Source organism: Aplysia californica, unplaced genomic scaffold (genome assembly GCF_000002075.1).
Source record: "Aplysia californica isolate F4 #8 unplaced genomic scaffold, AplCal3.0 scaffold00218, whole genome shotgun sequence".
Classification (NCBI taxonomy): Eukaryota; Metazoa; Mollusca; class Gastropoda; order Aplysiida; family Aplysiidae; genus Aplysia; species Aplysia californica.
Window position 1 is genome coordinate 220,144 of NW_004797488.1, and position 6,477 is coordinate 226,620.

General features: G+C 39.5%; 1 protein-coding gene across 1 annotated transcript in view; it reads left to right on the forward strand.

The window, feature by feature from the left end:
• The window catches only part of LOC101848047, a 3,726-nt gene extending 2,931 nt beyond the window's left edge, over positions 1-795 (forward strand). Inside the window, exon 2 of the mRNA XM_013083220.1 lies at positions 1-795. This exon is cut by the window's left edge and continues 1,334 nt beyond it. The gene's annotated coding sequence lies outside the window, so the exon portion shown is untranslated.
• The last annotated feature ends 5,682 nt before the right edge of the window (positions 796-6,477 follow it).

Genomic DNA, 6,477 nt, shown 5'->3' on the forward strand with positions numbered 1-6,477 from the left:
GAGTGCAGTTTCTAATACAAGCTCAAATTACCCACCCTAGTCTACCTCGTACTTCAAGCCCTGTGCAATTTCCTGGAATAGATACTATAGATACTAGTTACCAGTTGACAAGGCGACAAAGAAGAGGAAGGAGAGGGACACTTAGTATAGTGCGGACATTCTAATGATAATTTTATGTTTCAAAGACTGCATAACTATTAGATCATTGAAGGGTGGAACGTATGGCTCTCATGCCAATATGATTATTTCCCCTCTCGGAACAAAAAAAAAAGGAGCAGGAATGGGCGCTTTAAATTCAAAATTCTTACAACATGGCTCAACAATTCAGGATTCGTCAATTTTCATTCTGGCTTACCGATAATGTTGTTCCCAAACCACAGGTTGTCCATGAGTTTCGAATGCCCCCCCCCCCCAAAAGCCCAAAAGGTCTCTCGAATCAGGTGAGTCATATTCACTAACACAAAGACCATTTTTGCCAGAGACATTGGTGTCATAAGTAAATGTTCGGAAGGAACATTGCCAGGACAGGAGATACCATCTTAACTGTGCATATCACGTGTTCCTATTTATGGGAATTTTATATTTCACAGACTTTGTTCAACGGTTATAAAGGGCGACTAAGATACCACGTTATTTGTTTCATTGCATGAAACAAGGTGCACATTGGGCTATCATAAAGTATGGTGTTTCGTTCATTCGTCTTTTTTGTATAATATGTGCTTATCTGTCTGTCTGTACCCCCAGGGGCGGTGCCACTGACTGAAGTGTCTTTAATTCCCAAAGGGGAGACATTTCTCGTTCATGCAGAGTAGATTCATCAATGTTATGCTGTGTCTGATCTACAGCAGGGAACTGCTGCTTTTTCTTTCCTAATCCTTACTATTGTCATGTTTTCCTCTACTTCTTTTGTATGTTTGTCACACTCTTGTGCCCCACTATTTCCGGGGTGCCTTGATAGTCGAAGCAGACTTTGTGCTGTTGAAGCTAGAGAGGTGAGCTGAGTAAGTCTGATTCCCTGTAAGGACTTCTCTGTTGACATCCACCCCTTGGCGCTCATATGACCATATGCAGTTGCGAGCGCCGTATAACCTCTACTAAACTGTCTGTCTGTTGTGATGACAGTCTTTCCTTCCGTAGTGAACAGTGCTACTTCGAATTTGCGCGCTTGCTTGTGTGTGTGTGTGTGTGTGTGTGTGTGTGTGTGTGTGTGTGTGTGTGTGTGTGTAAGTGTGTGTGTGTGAGAGAGAGAGAGAGAGAGAGAGAGAGAGAGAGAGAGAGAGAGAGAGAGAGAGAGAGAGAGAGAGAGAGAGAGAGAGAGAGAGAGAGAGTCGATAGGAGAGTCAGATAGCATCTGTCAAAATGTACCTACAGATTTACTACTCATGTACACCCTGTTAGACCATCACCGATATAAGGAATGTTTACCGATCAAAAGTTGACAGCCCAAAGAATGATATTATTTATTATTTCTCAAACTTATTAAAAGAGCAACGGCGGATTCAAAGTTTCTATTTTCGGAAAAAAAGCTGCGGGCAAATCACGATTTCCGAACATTTCTATTTACCTTACCAAGAGCATTCCCGAAACTAACGACGTCATGGGAACACGACTGTCAGCATACCCAATTCATCTTATGACGTCATCACATTATGTATGACGGAATAAGTGGCCCGTAAATATTAGAAACATCAAACGTATGCTATTTAAAGCAAAAAAAACAACAAAAAAAATCATGGCGAAGGTATGTATTGTATATAACCAAAAAAGTTCAGGCTTTAGTCTACAATATCCTTTAAAAAACCCTCACGTTCAATTAAAGAATGTCTAGGCTTTATATTATATGGACACTTAATAATATTATTATGGATCACTGAAGAAAGGCAATTTACTTTTGCAGATTTTTTTTTGTCCTGTATGTTTAAGTGCTTTCAATGGCAAGGCACCTTCACGTTCAGAAGTAAAACTGATTCAACATATTTATTTAGATCTAGCTAAAATGATGGTATCATATTTAAACTATGTGTCGATATTCTTTCAGCGTTCCGTGTACAGACTGTGCAATGCTTTTCTTGTGATCAAATTCATTCTGTTGAAACATAATTTATGAGCTGATGATCAAAGACAGCAACAATGTCAATGTATGCATTTTAATTGATGTTTGCTACTCGATATGTCATATCTAGTTTACTCCCACGTTGTTTTTTTGGCACCGCGTGCTTGTCATCTCTTCATCTATCACGACATCAAGTATTGTGAACTGATGCGAAGAGCCGGGCCCCCTTAATATTTCCTATTGACTTTACTTAGTGAAGCGTACAGCGTTTAAACGCCGTGTCACAAGTTGAATACATAGTAAAAAGGTATATTATATAAAGATATGTGTGTTATGGAAGCTCACACCAGTAGCATGCAAAGTTTACTGGTTATCTTAATCTTAGCCCAGTTCGAGTTTTCTTTTAATTTCAAATTGAAAAGAATATTTTCCTACTTGTTTTTCGTCATGTTTTGGGTGACAAATATCCGCATGTGTTCATGTCATTATATGCCGTTAAAGTATTTCGACATGCACGTTGACTTAACGAGAGAGGGTGCTTGGGAGGCGTTTTTCTGTGGTTCGTTTCTTGTATTTCTTTTAATTGTTATACTATAGGCCACCTATCTCAGAGATAAAACGGCGTTTTGGGAATACCATTTGATACAATCCACCAGTTCATTCCAAGATTTGAGACTGAACACGTATTAATTTGTTTTCACAGGTCAGAATAAATGGTTGGTATCAATCCTTAAATTTTAAAGTTTTCCTCTCCAGTTTTGTTAATTAGAGTGAAACTTGTTACTGTATTAATTTCCTCATTAGCCAGACATAAATACGGATAAGAGAAATACAAACATATAGTTGTGAACGGCAACCATAATACTCGCAATACCACATGCACGAGAGTGTTGTACAGTATTGTGGTATAACTTCGAGAAAATGTTCCATGAAAAGAGAAATAGGGTTAATTTTAGTTTTAAAAAATGGACGGACTGCTCTGTCAACCTAATCTGTTCTTGACGACATGTAGAACTCACGCTGAGAGAGGCTTGAGCCTTGATTGTTGTTTGATTGATTATTGCCCCCCCCCCCTCCCCCTGCTGTTCCATCAGATTATTTTTGGGGTAAATGTATTACGGCGCTCGCAACTGCATAAGGTCATATGAGTGCGCGGGACACATTAAACAGTTTAGGTTGGTAGGAAATTTTGAATTTTGCACGGGAGGAGGCCAAAGCCTACTCTTATCGATTTTAGACTACCAAGGGATTTTTAACGTGTGTAACTTGCAAAAAGGGACCTCCGAGATTTTTCGCCCTTGTCCGAGAAGGCTAGGTGTAGATCTTTCCTACCACAAGATCAGGGGTGTGGCTGTAAGACAGCAGTAAGGTGCCAAGGAGTACAGTAGAAAGACTGCAGAAAGAGTCAGAAGCCCAGAGGAGGGGGCGAAGGAGGTGAGGGGATGGAGGCAGAAAGTGGAGACGAAAGCAGACGACAGAACATTGCTAGAGAGCAGGAAAGGTGGGAAAAAGAGACAATTTTAGAGAAGAAAAATTTTCCGTTGCTACCCGGATTCAAACCCGGGACCTTTGAATGAGAGGCGAACACCTTAACCTCTAGGCCACTGGAGCCCCCGTCAAATCTGTAAATTTCCCTCTGCCAAAACTCGCAGTTTTCTTCAAATACCAACCCAAATATATGTACACTGTACCTGTTTATAGACAATGCTCAATGTAAATAGTCTCTGCCCGTGTGCATGTGTATGTGTGTGTGTATGTGTGTGTGTGTGTGTGTGTGTGTTTGTGTGTGTGTATGTGTGTGTGTGTGTGTGTGTGTGTGTGAAGTATTTTGTTCCCACAATTACCCATTATTACCAATGTATTTATCTACCAGTGTATTGTTTTCAGGACTGAAAAGGTCTTTATATAAACATTCAGTTTGACTCTTTCAATGATAACTGGCTCATATTTGGCTGTGACTGTTGACACATAAGTAATAATACCTGCAAATCTTCCTTGTCGTCTGTTGAAAAGTTTTTTGTATGCTGCTAAATGTACTGTACAATAATCTTATGTAACTTATATACACATACATTTCAATCAAAACAGGCTACTACTTTAAGACACCCTTGGAAAGTAAACTAATATCCACCCCCTTGCATAAAACCCTTTTATTTGTAAAAACGAAACTGGTCAAATTGATATATCACAGACGGTATCGAAGAGAAGCTGACTCAAAGTCTACACAAAAACTACGTGATGATGCGTTCCTACGTTAGAGATGTAAAACAAACTGCGCAAAATAAATGGCGTCCGGTGTATTACTGCGCGTAGACAGGAACTTACAAACATTGACTGCAAAGAATACGAACCAGAGAGGTAGTACGAGCACAGATTGGTCTCAAAGAAAGAGTCACCAAACTTTTCCCTACGAAACGGGCCGGATAACTGAGTGAAGGCAGAGCGCGGGGCCGGACAACTGCTATGTTTTTCAATACAGTTGTGCTGAATGCGTAGAAATAAAGACAACTAACCATTTGACTTATCAATATACAAAGTACAAAACATAGAACAAAATGAAGACAGCTAACATATTTTATATTTTTGGAATCCCCGTTTGTTGGCCACCCAGGATGAAAGTGGGATCTCCGTTTGCTGTTTGAAATGTGTGGAATGAATGGTTTGTCACATTGAAATCGAGTGAGAGTGTGGTACATACTTTAGCTAAGAGTCATGAAGTCTATAAAAGCACTTTTAATTTGAACTATAGAGTTAAATGAAAGGATTACATTACTTTGTTCACCAAGTCCTGGGCACACATTTTCCAAGTTGTTATTTTCTCCAACATGGTGGCATGGCAGCAGGCCAGACGACTTGACCTTGCAGACTGGATCCGACCTGTGGGCCGTAGTTTTGGTGACCCCAGGTCTAAAACAACTTCCATTGACAAACGATACAATACATCTTTTTCAGTGTTGTAAAACAACAACAACAACAACAACAACAACAAAAACCCAACAATAAATAAATACGAGTACGCAATCTTAGAAAACGTTCGACTTCGGAGGTGGCCTAGGAAAACGTGCATATTTTTCATTGACTATGCAAATTAGAATTTTGTTTTAACCATACAACAAGCCTGCACTGAATATTACATAATTGTCAACACATTTTATTTGGGGGTGGGGGGGGGGGGGGGGGGGGGGGTGGTGGGCGTGAAGAGATATACACAAAGGTCATGTTGGTGAATAAGAATTTGGTTGGTGTACACTTGGCAAGAATGGTGAAGAAAGACATCAGTTGGAATCTTTTATGTATGTGAACCCATATTTTTTTTCTCTATCAGATGGGGCCTGACAACACAGACCGAGGTTAATGTTTTATCTAATGTTCTAATGTTCTTATGTTTCAATACATCAATGTAATGGTTTGCAAAGTATTCAGCATATACATGCATAAGAATATCTAAATGAATGGGTATTAATAAAGGTGATGTATCATTTACTACAGTTCTTTGAAGTCTTTGCTTTCTTTCTTTTCAGTATATATCAGTGTTGTTATCTCTTCTATGTCATGGGAAGACTACAAAGTAAGTATTTTTTAAAGTCACAATTTAGGTTATTTTGAAGGCGGTCTTCAAACTTGACTGTCATGGCTAATCCTGTTTGAGAGGGGTTTAATGTACCAGCAGAAAGACCGAGATGCTCGATAAAGGTATCTCCGTCTTTCAGCTGGGACGATGTATCCTTCTCATTCCAGGTTGGCCCTGACAGGCAAAGTGGGAAAGCGTCAGCCTTCTAAACTTTAATTATCTAAATTATGTCGATAAATACACCTAAATTTGAAATATAGAAGAAGAAAAAGAAACAACAGTAACAAAAAAAACAAAAAAACAAACAAGAACAAGAACAAGAACAAGAACAACAACAACAACAAAATAACAACAACAACAACAACAAAGATAATAATAACAACAGACAGCAATTATAACAACCACAACAACAATGCTACAAGAAAAAACCCAGACACTGTTGTACCCCAACAAAAAACAACAGTACTTGCCACAAAAAATGCAGTAACATCAAGCAGAAACGAGCCAAATGAGAATGGCACTCTTGGCCATAAAAGTGATACCCAAGTGGGGTACCCAGTGGCATTCTTATTGCCTGTTTGTAAGCACTGTGCATTTTGCGCGGTTCAACTGGCGATAAAATTAAACGACACCATTCCAACACCGACAACGACAGACAACGCGCACAACTACAAGCGTCGTACAAAAGGAACAAAGACGGCAGGGGCACTTAGCTACATTCTATTTCCTATTGGTACTAAAGCTTTCTGCTTCTAATCCCCTCAAGGACAATTTCTATTGTACTCGCTCGCCACCCCACTCGCGTGGCATTTGCTAACTCTTTCTTTCGTTTTCTCTCTCTCTCTCTCTCCCC